Source organism: Mixophyes fleayi, chromosome 6 (assembly GCF_038048845.1).
Source record: "Mixophyes fleayi isolate aMixFle1 chromosome 6, aMixFle1.hap1, whole genome shotgun sequence".
NCBI classification, from domain to species: Eukaryota; Metazoa; Chordata; class Amphibia; order Anura; family Limnodynastidae; genus Mixophyes; species Mixophyes fleayi.
The window spans coordinates 126,197,563-126,212,844 of NC_134407.1; the positions used below are offsets into that span (position 1 = coordinate 126,197,563).

General features: G+C 43.6%; 1 long non-coding RNA gene across 1 annotated transcript; it reads left to right on the top strand.

Moving 5' to 3' along the window:
• The first annotated feature begins 5,734 nt into the window (after positions 1 to 5,734).
• LOC142160385 (uncharacterized) lies at positions 5,735 to 14,135 on the top strand. Its single transcript, XR_012693193.1, has 4 exons — positions 5,735 to 5,892; positions 8,567 to 8,645; positions 9,591 to 9,881; positions 12,839 to 14,135. It is a non-coding gene; the product is annotated as an uncharacterized LOC142160385 (long non-coding RNA).
• Positions 14,136 to 15,282: the final 1,147 nt, after the last annotated feature.

Sequence of the window (15,282 nt, forward strand, 5' to 3'; positions counted from 1 at the left end):
AAAACAGCGGAGGAACAATTCCAGGTCTTGATTCACCCGTTCCGTCTGCCCGTTGGTTTGTGGGTGATAACCAGAAGAAAATTTAAGAGTAACACCTAAATCCTTGCAAAAGGCCCTCCAAAAGCGGGATATGAACTGAATGCCACGGTCAGAGATTATCTCCCGAGGACATCCATGGAGGCGAAATATCTCCATGATAAAAATTTGTGCCAATTTGGAGGCAGACGGGAGTCCTTTTTGTGGGACAAAGTGGGCCATTTTCGAAAATCTGTCCACTGTTGCCCAGATGGTGTTGAAGCCACAGCTGGGAGGTTAATCTGTGATGAAATCCATTGAGATACTTGACCATGGATGGTCAGGAATGGAAGTGGTTGCAGCAAGCCGGCGGGGAGTTGCCTAGGAACCTTATTTTGGGCGCAGATGGCACATGAGGCTATGAAGTCCCGAACATCCGTACGGAGAGTTGGCCACCAATAATGTCGAGACAATAGCGAGAGGGTCTTCTCCACCCCGGCATGTCCAGCAAACTTGTAAATATGCGCCCAATGAAGCGCCTTCAGACAGAGGTGGGGTTCCAGAAATGAACAACCGACAGGGGGGCTACAAATGATAGCCACAATGCAGGACGGTTCAATAACAGGTGGTGGTTCAACAATGGGTGGAACATCGGAGATGTTGAAAGAGCGGGAGAGGGCATCAGCCTTGGAGTTCAAGGAACCAGCACGATAGGTAAGTTTGAGATCAAATCTGGAAAAAATGAAGACCATCTGGCTTGACAACGGGCATCCCGAAGGTAGATGAGATTTTTATGATCGGTAAAGACAGTAACCAGGTAGAGTGTGCCCTCAAGGAGGTGACGCCATTCCTCAAGGACAGACTTTACTGCAAGTCATTCTTTATCACCAATGCCATAATTAATCTCTGAGGGAGAAAATTTCCTGGAGAAGAAGCCGCAGGGCAAGAGACTACCAGAGATGTATTCTTGAGATAGCACTGCCCCGATGCCAACGGAGGAAGCATCAACTTCTGCAAAGAAGGGTCTGTTTTGATCTGGCTGAGCAAGCACTGAAGCTGACAAGAAGACCTTCTTAAGTGATTCAAAAGCAGAGATGGCTTCCGGAGACCAGTTCTGGGGGTTGGCCGACCTTCGAGTCAGGGCAGTGATGGGGCAATTATGGAAGAGATTTGCGGGATAAACTGCCGGTAATAATTGGCGAAGCCAATAAATCTCTGAACTGCCTTTAATCCTATCGGCCTAGGCCAATTGAGAATAGCAGATAGTTTCACAGGATCCATCTGGAGGCCGGTTCCCGAAACAATGTAGCCCAGGAAAGGGATCTGTGGGACCTCGAACACACACTTTTCAAGTTTGCAGTATAAATTATTAGAACGTAAACTTGATAGGACCTCTTTCACATGCAGACGGTGGGAGAGCAAATCAGGAGAGAATATTAGAATGTCGTCTAGATAGGAAACAACGGAGACGTAGAGGAGGTCTTGGAAAATTTTGTTGATAAATGACTGAAAAACTGCAGGGGCATTGCAAAGGCCGAAGGGCATGACAAGGTATTCAAAGTGTCCCTCTTGAGGACAGAAAGCAGTCTTCCACTTGTGTCCTGGTCGTATGCGTATGAGGTTATGCGCCCCACGCAGATCCAGCTTTGTAAAGATTTTGGATCCACTGATCCTGTCAAAGAGTTCAGAGATGAGTGGCAGAGGGTACCTGTTCTTGACGGTGATGGCATTTAGTCGCCGGTAATCAATACAAGACCGTAAGGTCCCATCTTTCTTTTTGACAAAGAAGAAACCCGCGCCTGCGGGGGAAGTAGACTTCCTGATGAAGCCCCACTGGAGATATTTAGAGATGTAAGTAGACATTGCCGAATTCTCAGGAAGAGATAATGGGTATATTCTGCCTTTGGGAAGCGGCTTATCCGGCAGTAACTCTATGGTACAGTCCCAGGGGCGGTGAGGAGGAAGACACTTAGCAGCGGCCTTGCAGAACACATCTTGGAAAGAGATGTAGGGGGAAGGCAAGTCAACTTGAGATAACAGGTGACAGGGGAGAGAGGATTCTCTGGGTTTAACCTCTGAGAGGCAGGACTTAAAGCATCAGGAGCCCCATAAGCTAACCATCGCACGATTCCAATCGAATTGGGGAGAATGAAGCTTGAGCCAAGGTAATCCTAGAATAACAGAACTCACAGAGCAAGGAAGAACCAGGAACTCAATATTTTCAGAATGTAGTACCCCTACTGTCAGCCGAACAGCAGAGCAGATGTGGGAAACAGAACTGTTGGAAATTCGATTCCCATCCACAGCGGTGAGGAAGAGCAGCTGAGGCAATTTTCGGGTAGATAATTGGAGTTGCGATGCCAGTGTGGCAGAGATGAAGTTCCCAGCAGAGCCAGAATCCACAAAGGCTGAGGTCTCATAGGGGCCGACAGGAGTATCCAGAGAGATGGGCATGAGGCAATCAGAACTGGAATTGGAATAGGGAGTGGTAACCCTAAGTCGGCCTCCCTGCCACCGACTAGGAGGAGGCGTTTCCCGGTCTCTTGATGCAAGAGGATAAGACATGACCAGATTCCCTGCAATACAGAAAAAGATTTTGCTTGAAGCGTCTCTGACGTTCTTCAGGGGATAACCGGGAACGGCCAATCTGCATGGGTTCCTCTGAGGCTCCAATATTCTGGAAGAGAGGAGTAAGGTGTAGGGAGACCCGTCTGGTGGCAGAGCGTTCTCGGGTTTTCTCCCGAAAGCACAGATGAATGCGGTTACACTGAGAAATCAGGGAATCAAGATCCGCAGGGAGTTTAAGTGAGAATGTTGCCACCAACGTCTCCTTCCATTTGAGCTTGGAGGAGAGTGTGCGAAATTGAATTGCGTACTGACCGACTGTCAAAGATCCCTGGCGCAGATTCAGAAGACTGGAGGAGGCAGAGGATACCCGACTGGGTTCATCAAAAACTCTCCGAAATGCCTCAATGAAGCAAGACACGTTTGAAAGGAGGGGGTCGTTCTGCTCCCACAGGGGAGAGGCCGGATAAAAGAGATATGATGAAGGCCACTTTACCCGCTCCGAGGGAAAGGATGCAGGGTTACACTCAAAATGGATTAAACACTGATTTAGAAATCCTCTGCATTTCTTAGGTTCTCCATCAAACTTGTCCGGTGGAGAAAGTCTTAATGAAGAGGTGGATATCACAACGGAAGAAGAGGAGGTAGCCGCGGCTCTAGAGGTAGTCATGGGAGCAGCTTGGGAAGAGGTCACAGAGGCTTGAAGGGACTTAAGTCGTGCAGCGACACCTTGGATGCATTGGAGCAGCTGGGCCTGCTCGGACTCCTGTTTCTCAACTCTATGAGCAAGATGGAGAAGTAGGTCTCGGGCAGACGGTGCTGTAAACATGGCCAGAGCAAACTGTCACGAAGTAGGAATGCAGCACCTGCGAATAACGGCTCTGCTACACTAGGAGGCGCGGAGTGTAACACGTCGCAGGTCTTCACCAGGGACCCCCGCAAGGAAGTTTGGATTTGGCGGCAAACGACGTGCAGGACGCGGCCCTTCCAGGAAGATCTCGCGGTGAGAATCGTGGTCGTCCAGGCAGGGGTCAGGAACCGTGCGGCCAAATGAAGTATCAAATCAGGAAACAGAGAGTAGTCAGCAAGCCAAGGGTCAATCCAGAGAATACAGCACAAAACCAGAGGGCTATCCAAATGAGGGTCAGGGAAAGCCGGGTCGGTACACAGATAAGCAGTAAGAATATGCAGGAACATAGAAGGTGCTGGAGACTAGGATTCTAGTTGCTCTGGCAGCCTAATGGTGTCAGAGCAGGAATTTATAGTAGGAGATCTATTACCATTGATGGACAGTGGGGCAGCGGTCAGTGCGTCTGACCACAGTCAGGAAGCCGGGGTGCGTGCCCCGTTGCCATGGTGCCGCCGGAAGGAGCCTCCAACGGGGCTCTCAAAGGAGAGAAGACGTCCGTCCTCGGCCAGCGAGGAGGCACAGGGACAGCGTCTGCCAATAACTTTTCCATCTTAGGTTGTGTAAGTAAATGTAGAGAGGCAGTTTACATGAATCAGAGTCCTACATTCAAGCCATAACAGGTAAACCAAAGACAGGATTGTCTCTTCCCTGTAGACGATCTTCTCGTGGTAGCAAGATATATGGGAAAGGAAACAAGTGTCTCCTTCAGGAACTCAGTTTATAGGGGTGTGCAAAGTTGTTGATGAGACATATGGTGAGAAACAGTCACCAATGTATAAATATATGTCTATTAATGGAAACAAACTCTTAATAAAGCTTCTACTTATAGGCTGCAATATTAAAAAACACCTCTTGGGGCACAACAGAATATTGAAACATCCACAGAGATATGTCTTATACAAGAGTCCAAAGCAGAGGGGGATATTGAGCAGAAAACGTCTTCAGAGGACTTGAAATGGTAAGAGATTGTCATAAAGAAAACTTAGATATTTACTATTATGTAAGTATGGTGCCTGTGACCCGAGCAAACCACACTTTTGCTTTGGATGCTTCCCCTGCAGGCAGAAAACTACATCTCCCAGCATGCAGTGGGGTGGAGGCATTTTTGAAGGAGCAGTTATAAACGAGACTTGGGATTCTGAGAGACACTCAGAAGGACAGATATCCTGGGAGAGTCACCTGCAGTCTGTCAGAGAGAGGAAAACGGGAGTCTGTGAGACAGAGCAATTAAAGAGAGAGAGAGACACTCTGAGAGATTGGATAAGACTTTCACAGTGGAAAGTGAGATACCTTATCAGAAACCTGAACTGAGAGCCACCATATTGGATACAAATGCTGATCGATCAGTGGGGCTAAATAACCCATGTTTTTTTGCTGTTGATTTACTTGGGCTGCATAGGCAAACCCAGGGGAGTTTCCTAGTGCCTGGAAACACCTCACCCCAACCTGGGGCACTGTATGTTTGAGGTGGCTGGACTCTGCCTCCGCGACCAGCCACTTTGCAGCTTGTGTGCAGATCATTTCAGTCTGCACTGTTCACAGCCCTCTCTCCTCTGCTGTGTGTCCCCACCCTTTTCTCTCCCACTGCCTGCATGTCTCATGTGCGCAGCTGGAGGACACAAAACACAGCACTCTATGAAGAGGGTAAGTGTGTGAATGTGTGTGTGTGTGTGTGGAGGCGGTTCTCATTGGTTTTTACTGTAAGTGGGGCGATTTAATGTATAAATAATTCCTTTGTAAACATAGGCTTCGAGGGGCTTTTAATATATGTGTGGGGGAGGGGGAAATGGGATTTTAATGTAGGTGTTGGGGGAATGAGTTTTTTTTTAAGTAAGGTGGATGGGGTGTGAAATATTAATCTCATAGTAGGTGGAGAGTGGCAGCTTTTAATTTATTGGTGGGGTGAAGGTTGGGGATATTTAATTTGATAGTGGGGTTATTGTGGACCTATTAAGGGTGGGATGATGGGACTATTCATTTGGGGTGGTTTGGGTGCTATTAATTGAATGTGTGGCTGAGTTTGCGGAGAAGTAAAGCTATTTCTTAAAAGTGAATGCTAATTTTTTAATGTTTGGCAGGAAAAAGGTTTATTTATTAAATGTAAATACTGTGAATTTAATGTTGGGGTTGATTTGGAGGAAATGGATCTTTTTATTAAAGGTGAATGACATTAATTTACTGTCCAGGTTGGTTGCTGGGAGGCCTAATTATTAAACGTGGGTGCTTTTGATTTAATATCGGGCTACTTTGGCGGAGGGAGGCTTAATGTGTTCACTCATTACTGGGATTTTTATTCTCTGGCCTTTTTCCAAACAGGGACCCAGTATTCCAGGATCCAGACAAGCAGCAACTGAGCTTAGGACACGAGCTCCAGCAACAAGTATTGAAAGCAGCAAGAACAGGTAGGAAAGAGCAGGACAGTCTGCCAACTGTTCTGATACACTCAGTAAGGTTTTTTTTTTGACTGTAGGGATAGTTGGGAGGTATGTTCCGATTCACATGGCTCTGCTCGAAAAGGCAGTGCTGTAAGCACCTAACACAGCATTGCCCATGTATATGATGGGGATAGGAAGAGTTGGAGAGCAGCCAAGCACTGTCTAAAATTATAGCCACGCCCCCATGCATGCTGGTCATGCCCACTGGTGGCGTGGCTTGGAACTCTCCCTTCAAATCCTGCGTGTACCCCTGGGCTGTGCATTGTGTTATTAGTCAGGTAGGGAACAGTTGGGGAGGCCTGACCAATATTCTATTGTACACTTTTGCTGGACTGACATATGATAACTAGGGTGAGGTGTAGGGAAAGTTAGTTAGAGACCTTTACCACGTATAAGAGAAGTTCATGTATCTGCTGGGGAGAAGTCTATGTTATTGAAGCAACTACATGGTTATGTCAAGGGGAGAGAGGATGTGAGGATGTAACAAAAGTGGAAGATTAGGATGTAAGCTCGTATGAGCAGGGCCCCTCTTCCCTCCTGTCTCCAAACCTGTTCTTCCGCTCCATCTCTTCTGTATATGCCTGCCCGCAGTCCCTGAAGTACTGGTACTTTTTGTTTATTGTTCTGTACTGTTTTACCCTGTATGGTCCACTGTTCGTACCGTGTACGGCGCTGTGGAAACCTTGTGGCGCCTTACAAATAAAAGATAATAATAATAAGGTGTATTTCATCCTTATTGTGGAGCAAGGAAAGCCTACTGAATCCCATGTTATTTGAGGAGAATAATATAGCAAAGTGCTGTTGATTAAGACATCTGGGTTAAACCCATAATGAGGAGCCTAAGGATCCGGGACATTGCTTTGTACTACTAGCTGATAAACAATTTATCCAATTGAGGAAACGAAGGAGCGGATTGAGTTGATACTATCTCTTGGCAGAAAATGCATATTTACTTATGTTGGTTTGATTTCAAATGACATCTATGCCTTGTATTTGCTAACGTAAACGTGCTAGGGATAGAACCAGGGCCGGACTGGCCATCTGGCACTTCTGGCAAATGCCAGAAGGGCCGATGGCCAGATGGGCCGGTCAGCGTGCCTGCCGAGCAGCAGCACTCTGCGCGCTGCTTGGCGGACAGAGAGTCAGTGACAGCCGCCTATGTGAGTAATCACATGGGACGGCATCACGTGACAGGTGCCGTCCCATGTGATTACTGCATAGGCGTCTGTGTGTGTGTGTGCGCGCTGTATTTTAATATAATATGTGAGGGAAGGGAAGATCTTAATATAGTGTGGGAGGTAGGCTATTTAATGGTGGAGTGTAGGTGGGGGCTAATTATTTAAGGTGAGGTGCAGGAACATTTAATTTAATGCTGGGGTGGTTTAGGGCTATCAGTGGAATATGGGGCTGATTTTGGGCAGGAGGGCTATTTATTAAATGTGAATATGAACTATTTATTGCTGGGGATGGTTGTGGAAAATGGCTATATTAATTAAACTTTAATGCTATTTAATTTATTGCTGGGACTGTTTGGAGGGAGGGAAATATTTTTTGAGTAAATGGGTATACTGTTAATTTAATGTTGGGGCTGGTTGGAGGAAAATAGGTCTACTTATTAAATGTGAATATTATTATTGTGGGGACTGGAGGGAGGCCTAATTATAAAACGTGAGTGCTATTGTTTTAATACCGGGGCTGGTTGGAGTTTTATAAATCTCATGTACCCATTTTTTTTTTTCAAAATAGGGCAACCAATATTCCAGGATCAAGACAAAAATGAACTGAACCAAAGAAACCAGCTGCTACAAGTGGTGAAAGTAACCAAGACAGGTAGGAGAGAGCAGGACAGTCTGCCAACTGTCCTGAATCTGGTGGGGCAGACCTGAATTTGGGTGACTGTCTCCCTTAGTCAGGATTTGGTCCGACTGCAAGGACAGTTGGGAGGTATGTCCCGCTTTACAACGTACAGCTTGTGAAGGCAGAGCTGTGTGCCTCTAACAGTAGTGCCTGTGTATTTGTCTAAAATGATAAATGTAATGTATAATTATAATGTACGTATCAATGCCCCGTGTTGGCCACACCCACAACACAATGAGGTCACGCCCTGTTCGGCGCACATATTTTTTTCCCTACTGAAACTGAGGTGGGTCTGTGTACCTTAAATACCAGGGCTGATTTTTAGTCTCAGTCCGGCCCTGGATAGAACTGAATAAATCATTTATGTAGTTATCGTTGCTAGATAGATTTTGCAGAACTGTGCTAGAGGGTAAAGTGGTACCTCTAAAGCTAGGTACACAATGCAGAAAATTTCTCCTGATGCAATATCGTTAACAATTTTACCAACAACTGAAAGTTCCGATTTTCATGCCGATTCATATGTACACACTATAGATGTTTTATATTAATTTCCGTCAGATCTGTGATTTTTGTCTGTCATAACCATCAGCTCCTTACACACTCTACAGATATCTGCCGTGCAATATGCTAAATTTATTTAAATAAAGGGCTGAACCTCAGCGCACACAACACCCACAAACAGGAGATGCCATCATCAGCATTTATTGCTTTGTTCTTCTTTGTGTGTAATGTACTTTTGGCAACTCTGTTCACTACTGTGCTTTTTTGCTTCTCGCCATGCAAGAACGCTGCAAAGAAGAAGAAATAATCAGATTTGTTGGACCAAGAAGTAGTTCCAGAGGAGAGACTCCTTTTCACATATAGTGAGTATTATATAACAGATAATAAATAGTGCTCCAATACCGAATGCATCTAACATAACTTTCTGTGAGACTATACACAAGCTTCAGACAATAAACACAGTGCAAAATATTGGTGAAGTGTGTCTCTAATAGGAACAATCAACCTGCCAAACACTAGTGAATAATAGATAGTGAATTTAAAAGACCATACTTAGGTTTTAAAATCCTGCTGTGTCAATTTCTTCTACTTTTCTTCCAATATTTTTTTTACAGTAAACATGGAAAAAGAAAATAGAAAGCAAAAATAGTGTAACACTAAATAATCTGATGCAAAAGTGCGTCACTTTTGTGGTAATTTACATAAAAAAAACAAAGTTTCAATTATGTTAATAAAGTCAATAGAATCCTTTTGAATAGCTTTTTGAGGGTTTCCAAGGTGTTTCCCTCAATTGTAGTGCACTCCCCAAAGGTGTGCAGAAAAACATGCACAAATATGTGATCTTTCCAAAGGTGGATGAACTCCCAAATAAATCTCTTACATCTAGAATCGTGTGTGTTAGCCCCAATAGTAATGGTAGATCCACCTTGATAAAAACATTTGTTGAAACGCGAGAAACAATTGGGGGGAAACACCTTTGAAACCTCAAAAAGCTATTCAAAAGGATTCTATTTACTTTATTGACATAATTGTTTTTTTTTATGTAAATTATCACAAACATGATGCAATTTTGCATCAGATAATTTATAGTGTATATTTTTTTTCCATATTTACTGAAAAAAAAAGATTGGAAGAAGAGTAGAGGAAATTGACACACTAGGATTTTAAAATCTAGGTATGGTCTTTTGATTTACTCTCTATTTTTCACTAGTGTTTGGCAGGTTGATTGTTCCTATTAGAGACACCATAAGTGCTGATTACACTTCACCAATATTTTACACTCCTTTTCACATATACCCTTGCTACAGGCAATATGGGACAACAATCCAGATAACTTCAGGAATTTCCTTCAGATGAATGATCCCACATTCCAGGAGCTGTTTAAGGTTGTCATCTCACTCATCCAGAAGGATGACATCCATTTAAGGAGACCCATATCTGCAGAGCAGAGACTGGTAGTTACCCTACAAGTTTTAGCCACTGGAAGGATACTGGCTGATCTCAACTACAGCACAACTATTTCACCTCAAGATCTGTGGTTGATCATACCTGAGACCTGTCAGGCTATCATACAAGTTCTCCAGGGACAATATATCAAGGTAGGTAAAAGAAATACTTTTTTTTTAACTTAAAATAGAAACTGAACATATTAGCATATTGAAAACAACATAATAAAATAACTCATTAGCATATCAAAGAAACCCATATATAAAGCATATTAAAGAAAACCATATATAACCTATAAAAACTGCAAACTGCATTTTCTCCTCCTCCTTAATAGACCCTCGTGCTCCTCACAATCGCTCCCCCCTAGAAACCTTCTGTAAAAACAAAACGTCTTCTAAAGGCTTGATATCTACTTTCTATTCTCTACTATTGAATCATAATCTGCCTGATAAGGAGACTCATGAGCTCCACTGGGAGGAGGAGATGGCCGAGTCTCTGGGTCATGAGGAATGGACTGAGATACGTGAGGCTGTCGCCAAATCCTCCATCTGTACAAATATAAAGGAAAACTCCTACAAAATTTTGTTCCGGTGGTATTTAGTCCCATCCAGACTGAAAACAATCTATCCGGCTACTTCAGACCTCTGCTGGCGCAATTGTGGCCAGCGCGGCTCCCTGTCCCACATCTGGTGGAGCTGCCCGAAAATCATCCCCTTCTGGAAGGAGGTAGCTGACCTTATTTATAAAGTGTCTAATCTAAGATCTCCATTCCATCTTTTATACTTTCTCCTCCCTCGACTTCCCCCTGACACCCACAAAATTATGTGGCTACTCCCGGGACATATCCTGACCGCAGCCAGATGCCTAATAGCCAAAAAATGGAAACAATCAGAGAGCCCCTCTGTTTCGGAACTAATTCAAAGTGTTTGGCAAATACACAACCTAGAGCACATGACTAGTGTAGTTAATGATCGCCCTTACAAATTTCTCTCCACATGGCACAGGTGGCAAGATTACTTCTCTGCTACACCTTCCCCTTCTTAAAGAATGAAAACAACGATACCGTAGTAATTGTCGGCGCCAAATCTTGCTAGGTCCTGCTTCCCCTTCCTCCCTCTTCTTTGCTTTTCCCCTTACTAACATTCCTTCCTTCCCTCCCCCTCCCCCCAAACTGTCTCCCCTCCATGTTCCATTTCCACTATTTCCCTTCCCTTTCCCCCTCTCCAGCTTCCCCTCACGGTGCTTTGGATATCTCATAACCATACCTCTTTTGACTCCCGTTTATCTGCATATTACTAATCTTGCGGTCCACTACGTTTGTGGTGTCCCCGAGTTCTATGTCTCATCTAATTTGCAAACTCTTTTGTTAATATTGTTATGAATTGTTTGAGCATAACAAATACTGTACCGTTTAAATTTTTTCTGTTGTTTTCGACAAAAATCTGAATAAAATTTATTTAAAAAAAAACAAAAAAAACTGCAAACTGAAAATGTATGCACATTGATATTGTATTTTATATTGAAGAATTAATTGTTAACTATATGTAAATAGATATTTTACACAATAATGATATTGTATGTTTATTATTACTATGCCACTTGCCAGTATGTCTTCTGTTTCCGGAGGAACAGGTGAGCAACTACAGTCCATCTGGAGCATATTGCTAGTAGATAGTCTTGCAAAATAGACAGATGTGAACCTCAGGAGGTCAAAGTACTACAACATTGGCAAATACACATCTTTATCCCCTGCTCCTGATCTTTTTGAGGCCTCTAACTTATTAAGTTCCTACTTTAACACAGTCCTCATCTTTCCTTTGATGCAATCTACAGTAGCTGGATAATGGTAAAGGCTCACTCTCACCATGTCCTCATAAACAAAGATCCTCTTCTGTCTGTTGGAATACTCAACTTGGATTGCCACAAGCAGGGATGGGACCTGTAGCCTCAGTGAAGTCCTTCATCAGCTCTACACTCTTTTCACATGCCATTTGTTTCTTCAAAATATTATAAAACATATAATATTTACATACACACCAAAAAACGATCAAAACAAAGTATGTAATAAAGTACTCACCTTGCTACAATAGCAAGGAAATTAAGTATAGAAATTGTTGAATCCATTCAGAAAGTACAAGAACATCAATAGAAAGTCTCAATGCAGAGCTGCAAATGCCATCGTGGACGAACGCTGAAGAAGAATTAACACTCGCCCACAATGCTCCATTCTGCAGCTAGAGCTGCCATGATTGGTCCATACCAATTGTTAAGGCCCACATATGCTCTAGAAGTGTCTATATAAACAGAGTGGAGCCAGGCTGTTGACAGTGGTATGTGACAACATGGCAGATGAGCAAGTGAAAAATAATAATGAGGGTGGAGTGGAGGGGAAAGAAGAAGGGATGCCACTAGAAGAGTTGAAAAGAACCAAAATAATGAGTCCCTGGGAGATGGAGATGATGGTCAGAGTGCTGGACCAACATGACTACGATTGTCACAAGAAAAAATACTGAAAAGTTCATTATCAAAAGTAAATAATAATGCAGAAGCTGATTAATATGATATGTGACAAACTTGGGGTGGGGGGGGAAGCAAGTTACAGATACAGAAAAAATGGTCAGATGTGAAGAACAAGGATCAATGAAAGTTAAAGTGAATACGAACGAATATTAAAAAAAAAAGTATTAAAATTGGTTATTAAAACTTTGTAAAACTTGTTAGTAAAGTGTTAGTAATTAACGATTAGTATGATTAGTAAAACAGTGACTATTTACAGAAATAATAATACATGAGGAAATGTGCACAGCAACACAAAAAGAAAATGGATGAAGTGATAGTAAACATAAAGGAGGAAAACACAGACATAGGAATTGGGGATATTATAGGGCTACAGAAAGAAGGTAATTAAAAATCATTAAAAAGCTAAAAAACATAAGTTGTACCCTATGCCTATATGTTAAAAATGGTGTTCTATATTTCATTTGGTATGGACCATTTTAAACAGTGTCCAACGTGAGCAAATGGTAGCAGTCCACTGAGTGTTAAAAACACTCCTGTTTCCCGTTTCATTGTTACAAATAAGTAAATTAATTTTCCATTCTTCATTTAGACACCATTGTCATTTGTGACGAAAGTTTGGAAGCAGAGAAGGAGGTGCCAAGCATCAATCGTTCTCTATCCTCCTGTGGTGAAAAAGGTGTGACCGAGAAATTGAAAAAGCTGAACGAATATTTTAAAGAATAGAGGGCAAACATAATTAATGTCAAGAAGAAATTCCTCAAACTGGAGAAAAATTGTTTTGATTTGTTTCACATGTATGAAAAACTATTGTTTGAAGCCTCTAGCCAGATGAAAAGTTAAAATCATAGTAATTAGTATATAAGTTAAAAACATAGTACTTAGTATTTTATTGTCACACGCTGGCCCCGCGGACGAGTACAGACTTTGTTACCTTCCTCCTATAAGTGGTGATCAGGGTGTCCTGACTTCACTCTTGGATCAACATCCACCATCTAGTCTCTTGTTCTGCGCATGTGCAACCAACTACCCTCTCATAACCTTCTACCTGTTCCATTTGGTCCTAGTATTTTGGAGCACTATTTAAACTTCCCATTTCCTTCTATCTGATACCTGTTCTTCGCGTTACTCACTCTCTGTAAGGATCTGGCTTCCTTCGGTCTGACTCACCTGCTGTTGCTCTGTACGAACGTCCTCGGATCAGCTGAGTTCCTCTCCGCTGCTGCTTCTATTTGAACTGCTTGCTGCACCTGTATTCACCAGCTGTGCTCTGAGTTACCATCTACGGATCAGCTAAGTCCTACTTTACTACTGCTTCTATTTGTACTGCCGCTGTACCAGTAACTCACCACCTGTGGCTCTGAATCACCATCTACGGATCAGCTAAGTTCTATTCCGCTATTGCCCTCATTGAACTGCCGCTGTATCAGTAATCGATCTGCAGTTGCCCTGAGTCGATTCACCTGCTGTTACTCTGAGTTACCATCTACGTCTCAGCTATTCTATTCAGCTCACCTGCTGTTGCTTCAAGTTACCACTTACAGATTAGCTACTCTGTTGCTACTTTCTCTGTTACTCTACCATTGCCCTGCATTCCTATGAGACTGGCTCCCTCACCACTACCTCCAGTACTTCTATGACTTATCGTTACCGATCCGCTGTATCAAGCTCCACCTATTACTCTGCCAAACACTCATTCAGAGAATCGCGACCTGCGGGATAGGGGCAGTGAAATTCATACCCTCTTGCGGGGGTCACTGGCGAACACCACCTACCCGTTAGACTCTGCACCCCTGAATGAGCCCTATCATTTGGCAGATACAAGGAATCCGCTAAATATCCAACGGATTCGTGACAATTATGCTGTTCTGTAGTGTGACGAATGCTTATTTCACAGCCAGTTAAAATTAATGTGGATTATGTTTAAACATAAAGGATTTTGTAAACAACATTCTGGTTTATTTAGTGATCTTGCTTGATAGGTGGGCCTGAAATAAAGACCAACACAGTTTACTGTGGTACAGACACATGGTGGACAAAGGTGAACTGAACCATATGTTTAATGGTGGCCATATTAGGTACAGTAATAAAACTAGACATGTGTGTGTATGTATGTGTGTAGATATATATATATATATATATATATAAGCTTCGCCGGTTCCCGCCGCAACCGTGGCACTCTAAACTTACCTCTTCAAAATGCGCTTGCAGTGCAGAAAGGCTGTGGAGAAAGTCACGCACTCATGCTGACTTCCTCCACTTCAAGTTCATACTTGCCTCTTACCGTTTAGCCCTATCACTCTCTAAACAATCCTTCTTTAAAGCTCTCATTTCTTCCCAATCCTCCAACCCCCGTCGGCTTTTTGCCACCTTCAACTCTGTCCTCTCCCCTCCCCCTCTCCCACTCCCCCCCACGCTCTCTGCTGTCGACTTTTCTACCCACTTCACCTCCAAGATTGAGTCTATACGCCATGACATCTCCCAGCAGTATCTTCTCACCCCACCCTCTCCCCTCTCCCTGCCCACTCTGTCCCCCTTCCCACTCTCCTCTGTGACTGCTATCTCCTTTCTCCCCTCCCCTCTTGCTAGCTCACCCTCCTTCCCTTCCTTCACTCCGATATCTGCAGATGAAGTCCATATGCTTCTCTCTTCCTCTCCCTCCTCCACTTGCCCACAGGACCCAATCCCTTCCCACCTCCTCTGCTCCTTCTCTCTTGAAGCCTGTCCCCACCTTACCCACCTCAACCTATCCCTCTCCTCTGGAATCTTCCCCTCCTCATTTAAACATGCTCTTGTCTCCCCCATGCTCAAGAAACCATCCCTTGATCCCACCTCTCTCTCCAATTACCGCCCTATTTTGCTTCTTCCTTTTGCCTCCAAACTCCTTGATTGGGTTCTCTACAACCATCTCACCTCCTTTCTCTCTTCTCACTCACTCCTTGACCCGCTCCAATCCACGGAAACTGCCCTCACTAAGGTTACTAATGACCTCCTCGCTAAATCCAAAAGACACTACTCCCTTCTTATCCTTCTTGA